Source organism: Saimiri boliviensis, chromosome 1, assembly GCF_048565385.1.
Source record: "Saimiri boliviensis isolate mSaiBol1 chromosome 1, mSaiBol1.pri, whole genome shotgun sequence".
In the NCBI taxonomy this organism is placed as follows: domain Eukaryota; kingdom Metazoa; phylum Chordata; class Mammalia; order Primates; family Cebidae; genus Saimiri; species Saimiri boliviensis.
In genome coordinates this window covers 241,955,181-241,970,397 of record NC_133449.1, presented here as the reverse complement: position 1 = coordinate 241,970,397, position 15,217 = coordinate 241,955,181, and the positions used below count along the sequence as shown (strand labels likewise).

Sequence of the window (15,217 nt, the reverse complement as noted above, 5' to 3'; positions counted from 1 at the left end):
GAAACAGTTACCAAGAAAGACAATATTCTAGGCCATAAAGCAAGTCTCAATAAACTGAAAAGCATTGAAGTCATGCAAACTATATTCTCTGACCATAGTGGAACTAAATTAGAAATTAATAACAGAACAATTTCTGCAGGGGAAGGGGAGAATCTGGAACTTAATAACACAATTCTAAATAAGCCCTGGATTAAAAAAAAAAAAAGAAATACTCTAAAGGAAAATTAGAAAGCATTTTTAACTGAATGGAACTGAAACTCAACATATCCAAATTTGTGAGATATGATGAAGCTGTATGTAGGGGGAACTTTACAACACTGAACACTTATATTAGAAAAGCAAAACAATCTTAAATTAAGGACCATAACTTCTGCCATAAGGAACCACAAAAAGAAGAATAAACCTGAAGCAAGGAGACGAATGGATACAAATAAATAAAACAGATAACATAAAAATGAAAGAAAATCACCAAAACCAAATTTGAGAAGATTATTAAAATGTCTAGCCAGTGATTAGAAAAAGATTTTTAAAAAAAGATAAAGACAAAAACTACCAATACCATAAAGAGAGGTGACTTAACTATACATTCTACAGGTATTAAAGGGATATTATTATCAACAATTGTGCCAATACACTTCACCACTTGGAAAAAAATAAACATATTCCTTGAAATACTCAAACTACCAAAGCTCACTGAATAAAATAACCTAATTAGCCCTATATTATTAAACAGTTTTAACTGGTAGTTTAAAAAAATCACTCCACAAAGAAAACTCCCAGCACAGATGCCTTCTTGTGAATTCTACAAAACATCTGAGGAGGAAATAATACCGATTCTACACAAATCTTCCAGAAAATTGAAAAGGAAGAACTGTCTCATAACTCATTCTGTGAAGGCAACATTACCCTAATACCAAAATCAGACAAAGACAGTCTAAGAAAAAACTACAGAACAATATCCCTCATATATATAAATCTAAAAAAACCCAAAATTTTGGAAAATGATATCTATATATATTTTTTTGTTTTTTAATTAAGTTCCAAGTTACATGTGCAGGATGTGCAGGTTTGTTACATAGGTAGACATGTGCCATGGTGGTTTGTTGCACCTATCAACCCATCAGCTACATATTAAGCCCAGCATGTATCAGCTCTTTTCCCCAATGCTCTCCTTTCCCTTCCCCTATCCTCAACAGGCCCTGGTGTGTGTTGTTCCCTTCCCTGTATCCATGTGTTCTCACTGTTCAACTCCCACTTTTGAGTAAGAACATGCAGTGTTTGGTTTTCTGTTCCTGTGTTAGTTTGCTGAGGATGATGGCTTCCAGCTTCATCCATGCCCCTGCAGAAGACATAATCTCTTTCCTTATTATGGTTGCATAGCATTCCACGATGTATAGGTACCACATTTTCTTTATCCAGTCTATCACTGATGAGCATTTGGGTTGATTCCATGTTTTTGCTAGTGTGAATGGTGCTGCAGTGAACATGTGTGCATGTATCTTTATAACAGAATGGTTTCTATTGCTTTGGGTATATACCTAGTAATGGTATTGCTGGGTGAGATGGTATTTCTGGTTCTAAATCTTTGAGGAACCACCACACTGTCTTCCACAATGGTTGAAACAGAAACACTTTTACACTGTTGATAAGAATGTAAATTAGATATCTAATTATATTAAAAAAATACATTAATGACCAAATTAAGTTCATCTTAAGAATGAAAGGTTGGTTTGGTTGGGCACAGTGGCTCATGCCTGTAATCCCAGCACTTTAAGAGACCAAGGTGGGAGGATCGCTTGGGCCCAGGAGTTTGAGACCAGCTTGAGCAACATAGTGCAACCCCATCTCTACAAAATGTACAAAAATTAGCTGGTCATTGGGGTGCACGCCTATAGTACCAGCTACTCAGGAGGCTGAGGTGGGAGGACTGCTCAAGCCTAGGAGGCAGAGGTTGCAGTGAGTGAAGATCACCACATTACACTGCACCCTAGCCTAGACAAGAGAGTGAGACCCTCTCTCAAGAAAAAAAAAAAAAGGCCGGGCGCGGTGGCTCACGCCTGTAATCCCAGCACTTTGGGAGGCCGAGGCGGGTGGATCACGAGGTCGAGAGATCAAGACCATCCTGGTCAACATGGTGAAACCCCGTCTCTACTAAAAATACAAAAAACTAGCTGGGCGTGGTGGTGCGTGCCTGTAATCCCAGCTACTTCGGAGGCTGAGGCAGGAGAATTGCCTGAACCCAGGAGGCGGAGGTTGCGGTGAGCCAAGATCGCGCCATTGCACTCCAGCCTGGGTAACAAGAGCGAAACTCCGTCTCAAAAAATAAAATAAAATAAAATAAATAAAGGTTGGTTTCACATTCTAAACCAATCATTGCACTTTACTATATTAATCCGCTTTTAAAAAGATAAACTATATGATCATTTCAAACAATTCAGAAAAAGCATTTGGTAACATTCCAACACCCACTCTTGATAAAAACAAACAAACAAACGCTCAGTAAACCATGAACAGAAGGAAATTTTCTCAACCTGACAAAGGGCATCAGCAAAGAAACCTCTAACTTATACTGCATGGTGAAAGATGGAATTCTTTCCTCACTGAGGTCAGGAACAAAACAAGGATGTCTGCTCTCATCACCTTTATTATACATTGTGTTAGAAGTTCTAGACATTCCAGTAAGGAAAAAAAATAAATAAATAAAATTAATTCTTAGAAGGAAGAAGCATAATGTCTTTCATCTCAGACACCATTATCAACTTTATAGATGGAATCTATTAAAAAGCTATTAAAATCAGGCCAGGCACCATGGCTTATGCCTGTAATCCCAGCACTTTGGGAGGCTGACATCAGGAGCTTGAGACCAGCCTGGACAACATGGTGAAACCCCATCTCTACTAAACATACAAAAATTAGCTGGGCATGGTGGCAGGTACCTGTAATCCCAGTTATTTGGGAGGCTGAGGCAGGAAGATCGGAAAGCTGAGATCACACCATTGCACTCCAGCTTGGGCAAAAAGAGCGAGACTCTGACACATACACACAAAGCTATTAAATAAAACCAATAAACTTAGCAAGGTTACAAGATACAAAATCAATATAAATATCTATTGTATTTTTATATGTCAGTGAAAAATATTTAATATTGAAAATGAAATTTTAAAAACAGCATCATAGACAATAACATTAAAAATATGACAAAAGTTATAAAAACACTGAAAACCACAAAATCCTGCTTAGAGAAATTTAAAAAAAACAACAACTAAATAAATGGAAAGAAAGACTGTGTTTATGAGCTGGAAGACTCTATATTGTTTTTTTTTTTTGTTTGTTTGTTTGTTTTTTTTGAGACGGAGTTTCGCTCTTGTCACCCAGGCTGGAGTGCAATGGCGCGATCTCGGCTCACCGCAACCTCCGCCTCCTGGGTTCAGGCAATTCTCCTGCCTCAGCCTCCTGAGTAGCTGGGATTACAGGCACGCGCCACCACGCCCAGCTAATTTTTTGTATTTTTAGTAGAGACGGGGTTTCACCATGTTGACCAGGATGGTCTCGATCTCTCGACCTCGTGATCCACCCGCCTCGGCCTCCCAAAGTGCTGGGATTACAGGCTTGAGCCACCGTGCCCGGCCCTCTATATTGTTAAGACATCAATTCGCTAGACCACACTCCAGAGGAGGAAATTACATAAAGTCATGAATACCAGGTAACAGAGATCATTGAGGGCCATCTTAAAAGTCTGCCTACCACAGGCACCAATGTTATTAAAAGATATCACATTATTTTTTTGTTGCGTATCCTTTTAACTCCTCTAAAAGAACTTTGTAGGCAGACTGCATTTTACAAATCCTAGTTCTACTGATTACTGTGTGACTTTGCCGATCAATTAACTTTCCTGTGCTTCAGCTCTCTGTTCTGCAAAATGGAGAAAACAGCAGTACCTATCTGATGCAGTTATTTAAGGTTCAAATGATTAACTGTCTGTAAAGCACTTAAGTCTCTGGTACTTGGTTATATACATACATCAATACATCCATAAAACCAATATAAACACTTAAGTTACTGTTCCTTAAAGTTTAGTATAATATGTCCTTCTTTAACTATTTAATAATGCCTACTACAGATAAGGTACACTATTCAAGGTGTGTACAAAGACAATTGATAAAACTTGGGCATTGAGGAAAAAGTATCTTCTTGTTCCCATTTTTATTTGACATTTAACAAACAAGGATAGGTAAATGCCTGAAATAACCATAATCTTGTTTCACCAGGTCCTAATTTGTGTCCGTTTTCCAGGCATAACTGTCAGTGACACCCACTTTCACTTTTTTTTTTTTTTTTTTTTGAGACAAAGTTTCACTCTGTTGCCCAGGCTGGAGTGCAGTTGTGTGATCTCAGTTCACTGCAACCTCTGCCTCCCAGGTTCAAATGATTATCCTACCTCAGCCTCCCGAGAAATTGGGATTACAGGCCCATGCCACCATGTCTGGCTAATTTTTTGTGTGTATTTTTAGTAGACATAGGGTTTTGCCATGTTGGCCAGGCTGGTCTCGAACTCCTGACCTCAAGAATTCCTCCCTCTTTTGCCTTCCAAAATGCTGGCATTACAGGCATGAGCCATTGCACACAGCCCCCCTCTTTTACTCTTACAAGTGTCTCAGTGTACACAAGAAATTAGAATCATTACAGTTTGTCTTAGTTCTAGATTGAAATGGAAACTGAATCTAGATAAACACTTTTGAGTAGGGAACCAACAAGGCACAGACAAAAGGAAAGAAAAGGAAATTGAAGAGGAGGAATATGGGAAATGGAGGTGGGCAGATATAGTGGGCAACAGAGTGAGACCCTGTCTCAAAAACAAAAAAGAAAAAAAGAAAGCTTGGTTTAATATTCCAAACCAATCATTGCAATTCACTGTATTAATATACTTTCAGAAATATAAACTATATGATCATCTCAAACAATTCAGAAAAAGCAGCATGGTAAGAGAAAAATGCATGCTTGAAAATGCCCACATACCAAAATTAATTCACCCACAATTTGAATTTACACATCCTATAAACCTAACATATTCGTTAAAAGCTCAGTGAAATAAAATATTTAACTGGTCATAAAATATGTAACTGGCATTTCTTTAAAGATTTTTAAAAATCCATGAATGAATACCAAATAAATGTTAATGTATCACATTTAACTTTAGTTTCCTCTATCTGTTCTAATATTTAACCATGAAACTGATATATATTCCTGATAAACGCATTATTTAAAAAATAAGAAAACTTGTTTAAATGCACACACTGCAGGCCAAATTTTTGCAATAAACCATTTTTATAGCTATTTTTATACTCCTAACTGAAAACATTAGATGACTTTGGAAATTCTAATTCTTTTATAATCCAGCAGTACCAAAGCAAACAGTCATGACCCCTTAAGAGGATAAATATGCCCATTTTAATTAAAAACTAAATTATTTGACTTGGTGTGCAATTTTTGCATCTGCATTTTGAGATGTATTTATAAATCCTGTGCTTTCAATTAATGAAAAAGTGTAAAAGTATAATAATTGACAAACATTGTATAGAGGCAGTCTTAAAGGCTAGGTGTCTTGAATTTTCAATAATTTAGGCTAATAAGAGGAATGAGGTACTGATACACACCACATTATGGTTCAACCTTGAAAACACTGTGCTAAGTAAAAGAGGAAAGTCACAAAAGACCACATACTGTATGATTTCATTTATATTTATGGTCTAGAGTATGCAAATCTATAGACAAAAAGTATATTAGCAGTTACCTAGGACTGGGGTAGGAGTGGGGACTGGGGGGAATGTGGGGAATGGAGGATGACCTCCTTTGGGAGTGATGGAATGTTCTAAAATTGATGATAATGATGATTGCACAACTCCGTGAATATACTAAAAACCATTGAATTGTATAATTTAAATTGGTAAATGGTAATTGTCTATGAATTATATCTCAATAAAACTGTTATCATAAAAAGAACTTAGGCTAAAATTCCTACCCTAATACATAAACTGTTATATATTATTATCTTAAAAATGAAAAAAACATGGTTCCAAAACATTATAGGAGAGAAAGCCAAGAAATGTATGCATTAGTCTGTTCATGCTAATTGCTAAACATTGATGCAAATGTACTCCATGTCTTTGAATTCCTACTGAATTTCAGACAATAAATAGATTTCTTGAATATTTTACCACAAAATAGATTTAGATATTGGCTTGACTTTAAACTTTTGGCAAGTTATTTCCTGACTTCATTTGAAAATTTAATTAAACAACCTGTCAACTTGTTGGGTTTTGTGTTTTTGTGTTTTTGAGATGGAGTTTTGCACTGTCGCTTGGGCTGGAGTGCAATAGCAAGCGAGATCTCGGCTCACTGCAACCTCTGCCTCCCAGGTTCACACGATTCTCCTGCCTCAGCCTCTCAAGTAGCTGGGATTACAGGTGCACACCACCATACCTGGCTAATTTTTTGTATTTTTAGTTGAGACAGGGTTTCACTATGTTGGTCAGACTGGTCTCAAACTCCTGACCTCGTGATCCACCCGCCTCAGAGTCCCAAAGTGCTGGGATTATAGGTGTGAGCCGCCACGCCTAGCCACAGGTTTTTTTATTTCTAAGTAGCTACTAATTTGGTTTATCAATACAAACCTTAATAAAGTATGGGAGGCAAAACATATCAAGCCAATGCTAGATTTAGCCATTTTACAATGTATACATATATCTAAACATCATTCGTATACTATAAAGAAATACAATTTTTATCAATTTATTAATTGTGAAATAACAAAATACAAAGCTTAATAAAAGCAATTTGCAAGCTTCATAGCCAGTTAATTTGTTAACTATATATGCACAGTCTTATTTTGCCTTCTAAAATTCTGCTTCTAGAGTTTCAAGTAAAGAATATTAATCATTTTTTGACCTAGGTATATAATGTTATATCTCACCACTGATATATCAGTGAACTTCATTCACTAATTTAGGTGAATATTAACAATGATTAAATACTTCTAATAGATCTAGTCAATGACAGCAATCAATAAAAGTTACTAATACTGATATTTTAATAAAAAATAGATCACAAAAATGAAAGCTCAGTTTTATTATTCTACTATTAATGTGTATTTATAATACATTAAGTACACTATATGGAAATATTGCCATATTTCCTCGTGTATACCCTATAGCACTAACTTCGGTATTCAGAGCTATGATGCTAGGTAGTTATTACAACATAGAGAGGAAACCATCATTAAAATTTTTTTTTAAATTTTTTATTATACTTTAAGTTAGGGCATACATGTGCAGAATGTGCAGGTTTATTACACAGGTATACACATGCCATGATGGTTTGCTGCATCCATCAACCCGTCATCTACATTAGGTATTTCTCCTAATGCTATCCCTCTAATAGTCTCCCACCCCCCAAAAAGCCCCTCTGGGTGATTTCTGCTCCCTGTGTTCATGTGTTCTCACTGTACAGCTCCCACTTATGAGCAAGAACATGAGGAGCTTGGTTTTCTGTTCCTGTGTTCGTTTGCTGGGAATGATGGTTTCCAGCTTCATCCATGTCCCTGCAAAGGACATGAACTCATCCTTTATAATGGCTGCATAGTATTCCATGGTGCAGATGTGGCACATTTTCTTTATTCAGTCTATCATTGATGGGCATCTGGGTTGTTCCAAGTCTTTGCAATTGTGAACAATGCTGCAATAAACATACATGTGCATGTGTCTTTACAGTAGAATGATTTATAATCCTTTGGGTATATACCCAGTAATAGGATTCCTGGGTCAAATGGTATTCCTGGTTCTAGATCCTTGAGGAATGGCCACACGGTCTTCCACAGTGGTTGAACTAATTTTCACTCCCACCAACAGTGTAAGAGCGTTCCTATTTCTCCACATCCGTCCTCTCCAGCATGTTGTTTCCTGACTTTTTAACAATCACCATTCTTTTTTTTTTTTTTTTTTTTTTTTGAGACGGAGTTTCGCTCTTGTTACCCAGGCTGGAGTGCAATGGCGCGATCTCGGCTCACCGCAACCTCCGCCTCCTGGGCTCAGGCAATTCTCCTGCCTCAGCCTCCTAAGTAGCTGGGATTACAGGCATGCACCACAATGCCCAGCTAGTTTTTTGTATTTTTAGTAGAGATGGGGTTTCACCATGTTGGCCAGGATGGTCTCGATCTTTCGACCTCGTGATCCACCCGCCTCGGCCTCCCAAAGTGCTGGGATTACAGGCTTGAGCCACTGCGCCCGGCCAACAATCACCATTCTAACTGGCATGAGATGGTATCTCACTGTGGTTTTGATTTGCAGTTCTCTAATGACCAGCAATAATGAGCTTTTTTTCCTATGTTTGTTGGTTACATAAATGTCTTCTTTTTTTTTTGAGACGGAGTTTTGCCCTTGTTATCCAGGCTGGAGTGCAACGGCGCGATCTCGGCTCACTGCAACCTCCGCCTCCTGGGTTCAGGCAGTTCTCCTGCATCAGCCTCCCAAAGCTGGGATTACAGGCACGCGCCACCATGCCCAGCTAATAAATGTCTTCTTTTGAGAAGTGTCTGTTCATATCCTTCGCCCACTTTTTGATGGGGTTGTTTTTTTCTTGTAAATTTGTTTAAGTTCTTTGCTTTTCCTTGGAAATTTGTTTAAGATTCTGGATATTGGCCCTTTGTCAGACGGACAGATTGCAAAAATTTTCTCATTCTTTAGGTTGCCTGTCACCCTGAGGATAGTTTCTTTTGCTGTGCAGAAGCTCTTTAGTCTGATTAGATCTCATTTGTCAATTTTGACTTTTGTTGCCATTGCTTTTGGTGTTTTAGTCATGAATTCTTTGCACACGCCTATGTCCTGAATGATATTGCCTAGGATTTTTTCTAGGGTTTTTGTGGTTTTATGTCTTCTTTAATCCATCTTGAGTTAATTTTTGTATAAGGTGTAAGGAAGGGGTCCAGTTTTAGTTTTCTGCATATGGCTAGCCGGTTTTCCTAAGAGCATTTATTAAATAGGGAATCCTTTCCCCGTTGTTTGTTTTTGTCAGGTTTGTCAAGATCAGATGGCAGTAGATATGTGGCATTATTTCTGAGGCCTCTCTTCTGTTCCTTGGTCTATACATCTGTTTTGGTACCAGTATCATGCTGTTTTGGTTACTGCAGCCTTGTAGTATAGTTTAATTTCAGGTAGCATGATGGCTCCAGCTTTATTCCTTTTGCTTAAGATTGTCTTAGCCATGTGGGCTCTTTTTTGGTTCCATATGTAGTTTAAAGTAGTTTTTTCTAATTTCTGTGAAGAAAGTGAATGGAAGATTGATGGGGACAGCACTGACTCTATAAATTACTTTGGGCAGTATGACTATTTGCATGATATTAATTCTTCTTATCCATGAGCATGGAATATTTTTGCATTTGTTTGTGTCCTCTCTTACTTCCTTGAGCGGTGTTTTGTAGTTCTCCTTGAAGAGGTCCTTCACATCCCTTGTAAGTCGTATTCCTAGGTGTTTTATTCTCTTTGTAGCAATTGTGAATGGGAGTTCACTCATGATTTGGCTCTCTGTTTGTCTGTTATTGGTGTATAGGAATGCTTGTGATCTTTGCACATTGATTTTGTGTCCTGAGACTTTGCTGAATTTGCTTATCAGCTTAAGGAGATTTGGAGCTGAAGCGATGGGGTTTTCTAAATATACAATCATGTCATCTGCAAACAGAGACAATTTGACTTCCTCTCTTCCTATTTGAATACTCTTTATTTCTTTTTCTTGCCTGATTGCCCTAGCCAGAACTTCCAATAGTATGTTGAATAGGAGTGGTGAAAGACAGTAAAGGGAATACTTCCAGCTTTTGCCAATTCAGTATATTGCCTGTGGGTTGGTCATAAATAGCTGTTTTTATTTTGAGATACATTCCATCAATATCTAGTTTATTGAGAGTTTTTAGCATGAGGGAATGTTGAATTTTATTGAAGGATTTTTCTTACTCTATTGAGATAAGCATGTCGTTTTGTCATTGGTTCTGTTAATGTGATGGATTACATTTATTGATTGGCATATGTTGAACCAACACTGGGGAGGTGGACATTGCGATGAGCCAAGATTGTGCCATTGCACTCCAACCTGGGCAACATCCCAGGGATGAAACCGACTTGATGGTGGTAAGTGTTTTGATGTCCTGATGGATTCAGTTTGCCAATATTTTATTGAGGATTTTTGAATCGATGTTCATGAGAGACATTGGCCTGAAATTTTCTTTGTTTGTTGTGTCTCTGCCATGTTTTGGTATCAGGATGAGGCTGGCCTCATAAAACAAGTTAGAGAGGCATCCCTCTTTTTCTATTGTTTGGAATGATTTCAGGAGGAACGGTAGTAGCTCCTCTTTGTACCTCTGGTAGAATTCTGCTGTGAGTCCATCTGGTCCTGGACTTTTTTTAGTTAGTAGGCTATTAATTACTGCCTGATTTTCAGACTTGTATTGGTCTATTCAGGGATTCAACTTCTTCCTGGTTTAGACTTGGGAGGGTGTATGTATCTAGGAATTTATCCACTTCTTCTAGATTTTCTAGTTTATTTGTAGAGAGATGTTCATAGTATTCTCTGATGATAGTTTGTATTTCTGTTGGATCAGTGGTGATATCCCCTTTATCATTTTTTATTGTGTCTATTTGATTATTCTCTTTTCTTTTTTATTAATCTGGCTAGCAGTCTATCTAGTCTGTTGATGTTTTCAAAAAACCAGCTCCTGAATTTATGGATTTTTTTTGAAGGGTTTTTCTTGTCTCTATCTCTTTCAGTTCTGCTCTGATCTTACTTATTTGTTGTCTTCTGCTAGCTTTTGAATTTATTTGCTCTTGTTTCTCTAGTTCTTTTAATGGTGATGTTAGGGTGTTGATTTTAGATCTTTCCTGCTCTCTCTTGTGGGCGTTTAGTGTTATAAATTTCCCTATAAAAACTGCTTTAGCTGTGTCCCAGAAATTCTCATATGTTGTATCTTTGTTCTCATTGGTTTCAAATAACTTATTTATTTCTGCCTTCATTTTGTTATTTACCCAGTAGTCATTCAGGAGCAGGTTGCTCTGTTTCCATGTAATTGTGCAGTTTTGAGTGAGTTTTTTAATCCTGAGTTCTAGTTTGATTGCGTTGTGGTCTGAGAGACTGTTTGTTATGATTTCCGTTCTTTGGCATTTGGTGTTTTACTTCCAATTATGTGGTTGATTTTAGAGTAAGTGCAATGTGGTGCTGAGAAGAATGTATAGTCTCTTGATTTGGAGTGGAGAGTTTTGTAGATGTCTATTTGGTCCTCTTTGTCCAGAGCTGAGTTTAAGTTCAGAATATCCTTGTTAATTTTCTGTCTTGTTAATCTAATACTGACAGTTGGATGTTAAAGTCTCCCACTATTATTGTATGGGAGTCTAAGTCTCTTTGTAGGTCTCTAAGAACTTGCTTTATGAATCAGGGTGCTCCTGTATTGGGTGCCTATCTATTTAAGATAGTCAGTTCTTCTTGCTGCACTGATCCCTTTACCATTATGTAATGCCCTTCTTTGTCTGTTTTGATCTTTGTTGGTTCAGAGTCAGGTTTATCAGAGACTGTGATGGCAACTCCTGCTTTTTTTTTTTTTTTTTTTTTTTTTTTGCTTTCCATTTGCTTGGTAAATATTCCTCCATCCCTTCATTATGAACCTATGTATGTCTTTGCACATGAGATGGGTCTCCTGAATACAGCACACCAATGGGTCTTGCCTCTATCCAACTTGCCTGTCTGTGTGTTTTAATGGGACATTTAGCCTGTTTACATTTATAGTTAATAATTTTTTTTTTTTTTTGAGACAGAGTTTCGCTCTTGTTACCCAGGCTGGAGTGCAATGGCGCGATCTTGGCTCACCGCAACCTCCGCCTCCCGGGTTCAGGCAATTCTCCTGCCTCAGCCTCCTAAGTAGCTGGGATTACAGGCACGCGCCACCACGCCCAGCTAGTTTTTTGTATTTTTTTTTAGTAGAGACGGGGTTTCACCATGTTGACCAGGATGGTCTCGATCTCTCGACCTTGTGATCCACCCGCCTCGGCCTCCCAAAGTGCTGGGATTACAGTATAGTTAATAATATTATGTATGAATTTGATCCTATCATTATGATGCTAGCTGGGTAACCATCATTTTAAGAAGTGACATAAAGCTGCTTTTTGGTACAGCATAAAGTTAAGATTTGATAAATCTCGGTAGGGAATAATAGGTATTCATTATGTTATATATTTTTATTATAATTATTTTATAGAACATAGTAACAAATATATGTACACATAAAGATATATAAATATATAAAAATAATTTCAATATGTTCTTTGGTATTCATTTAATATTATTGGTATCAGTTAAAACAACATTCAAAATTTATTTTCTTTCTCTCTAGTCAGACTTTGTAGCTTTGCAGAGCATAGTGCGTTTTAAATTTAAAGCAACAAAATAAAACAATAAGATATCATTTGTAGAAAAAGAGATAACATTTTGAGTTTTTAAAAGTACCTATTGTTACTTAAGTGACCACAATCTCAACTGGTTTTTGCATAAAACCTTTGAGTCCCTGGAACAAAATTTGGCATAGTGGAAATAAATATATCTAACAGTTTTCCTCTGGCATTCTTGATAAACACAGAATACATTCTCCCTAGTGACTTGACATTTCAAGCAAACATGCATCATGATCTTACCCACAAACAGTGAGTTCATACCCCTGGATTTTTTTTTTTTTTTAAAAGGAGTTTCTCTCTTGTTGCCCAGGTTGGAGTGCAATGGCACGATCTCGGCTCACTGCAATGTCCACCCCCCCCCGGTTCAAGCAATTCTCCTGTCTAAGCCTCCCAAGTAGCTGAGACTACAGGCATGCACCACCACACCCAGATAATTTTGTATTTTTAGTAGAGACAGGATTTCTCCATGTTGGTAAGGCTGGTCTGGAACTCCCAACCTCAGGTGATCTGCCTGTCTCGGCCTCCCAAAGTGCTGGGATTACAGGCATTAGCCACCACACCTGGCCCCCTTGAACATGTTAATAAGTAAGTTATATCAACCAATTTTCAACATTAATATAAAGTCATCTGTGGAATTCTCAGAATTATTTTTACAAAAATTAGCAGTATAATTTAAACACGTTTGATTTCAAAATAACATATAAGAGAGAGTCCAACACTAGTAACTCTCCTCTGATCCTCAAAAAATAACCATTTCTAAATATTAAAGATAAACTTTAATAAGCATTCAAAAAAGAATTCCACATTGCCCCAAAAGGCATTTTTCTAACCTGTTACATTAGCCAGTGTAAAATAATATGATATGAACTCTTTGAACTACTATCCTATTAAATCCTGAGATCATTTCTAGTACTAGTCTGATCATTAGGAGACAAGTCTAAAAAGAAAATATTGTCCAGGCGTTGTGGCTCACGCCTGTAATCCCAACACTTTGGGAGGCCGAGGCAGGCGGATCACAAGGTCAGTAGATCCAGACCATCCTGGCTAACATGGTGAAACCCGGTCTCTACTAAAAATACAAAAAATTAGCCAGGTGTGGTGGCACAAGCCCATAATCCCAGCTACTCAAGAGGCTGAGGCAGAAGAATCACTTGAACCCAGGCAGTGAAGGTTGCAGTGAGCCAAGATTGTACCATTGTACCACTGCACTCCAGCCTGAGCAACAGAGCAAGACTCCATCTCAAAAAGTAAATAAATAAATAAAATAAAAATTAAAAAGAAAAGTTTATGTTCAAATCTCAAACATCAAAAAGGCACTCCAAGTAGCTTACAAAAGCAAAGAAGAGCCCTGCAGAGAATCAGGAAAATATCCAGGAGACTTCAGGTAAAAAGTTGGACAGGTGAATGTTGCAGCCAGGGCAAAGAAACGTGGGCTAACTGCCCAGATGTACTCTACTGCTTGAATAACTATATATGTGCTTGGTATAACTTCTGTCATTTGAGGCAAAAGGTACAAATTCAATGGAGATAATGATAATGAAATTTGAAGTATTGGGAGTCCACTGCATGTCGCATTCGGGAAGAGAGAAAGGGCTTTACAAATATAAATACAAAAGCCATGTAAGCATCTATGATCATTTTGTTAGCTATATACAACAGACATTTTCTTCTAGTAATTTCTTTCTTTTTTTTTTTTTTTTTTTTTTGAGACGGAGTTTCGCTCTTGTTACCCAGGCTGGAGTGCAATGGCGCCATCTCGGCTCACCGCAACCTCCGCCTCCTGGGTTCAGGCAATTCTCCTGCCTCAGCCTCCTGAGTAGCTGGGATTACAGGCACGCGCCACCATGCCCAGCTAATTATTTGTATTTTTTTAGTAGAGACGGGGTTTCATCATGTTGACCAGGATGGTCTCGATCTTTCGACCTCGTGATCCGCCCGCCTCGGCCTCCCAAAGTGCTGGGATTACAGGCTTGAGCCACCGCGCCCGGCCCTCTTCTAGTAATTTCATTGACACTAATCAATGTCCATATTTTTGTCCATATTTTTTAACAGAAGGTTTTCTATATTTGCACAATTCCTAGTAAATTTTTAATTCCTTAAGTATATTTGAGGATATTCCAGACCAGAAGACTCTAAGGGGATACAAATTTTATCACAATAAAATGTCAACATATATTAATACAGAACCATATGATTTTATTCAGCTAGCATGTCATAAACCAAATTTTCTCACCTATGATGCCAGGTAGATAGTTAATTAAAGTAAGCATAACTATAAAAGAAAATTCAGAACTTTCACTCTATGACTCAGTTACCCGGGAAATTTTTCTAAAGTTTACATTATCTTACTGGATCTCAAGATTCTGACTCATATGCTTTGTATTCCGTCCCTAGAACCTAATGTAGAGTTAATGAATACACCATACACAGATGAAGCATATGTTAAATATTGCTTTGCAAATTGAAATAACCAGCATACCAAAGACTATTCCACTTAGCCAAGAGAGAATAATGCTTCCATTTGCTTATTATTACTGTTATTTTTTTTTATTTTAAAATATTGATGAGGTCAAAAGGCAAACTTAAAATAATTTAAGTATAATGTTTCTAACCAATCATAATTAGAGTATTAAAAACTAAAACAGACAGCATCACCAGGATCTAAGCCCTATTCTTTCACTTATTAGCTGAGTAATCTTGAAAAACTTACCTTCCCTAATTTCTAACACGCGTAACAT

The 15,217-nt window shown here is 37.4% G+C and overlaps 1 protein-coding gene across 1 annotated transcript in view; it reads right to left on the bottom strand.

Annotated features, from left to right (window-relative positions):
• ADAMTS6 (ADAM metallopeptidase with thrombospondin type 1 motif 6) overlaps positions 1–15,217 on the bottom strand; it is a 348,499-nt gene that overhangs the window by 301,212 nt on the left and 32,070 nt on the right. The gene's annotated exons all lie outside the window — the stretch shown is intronic.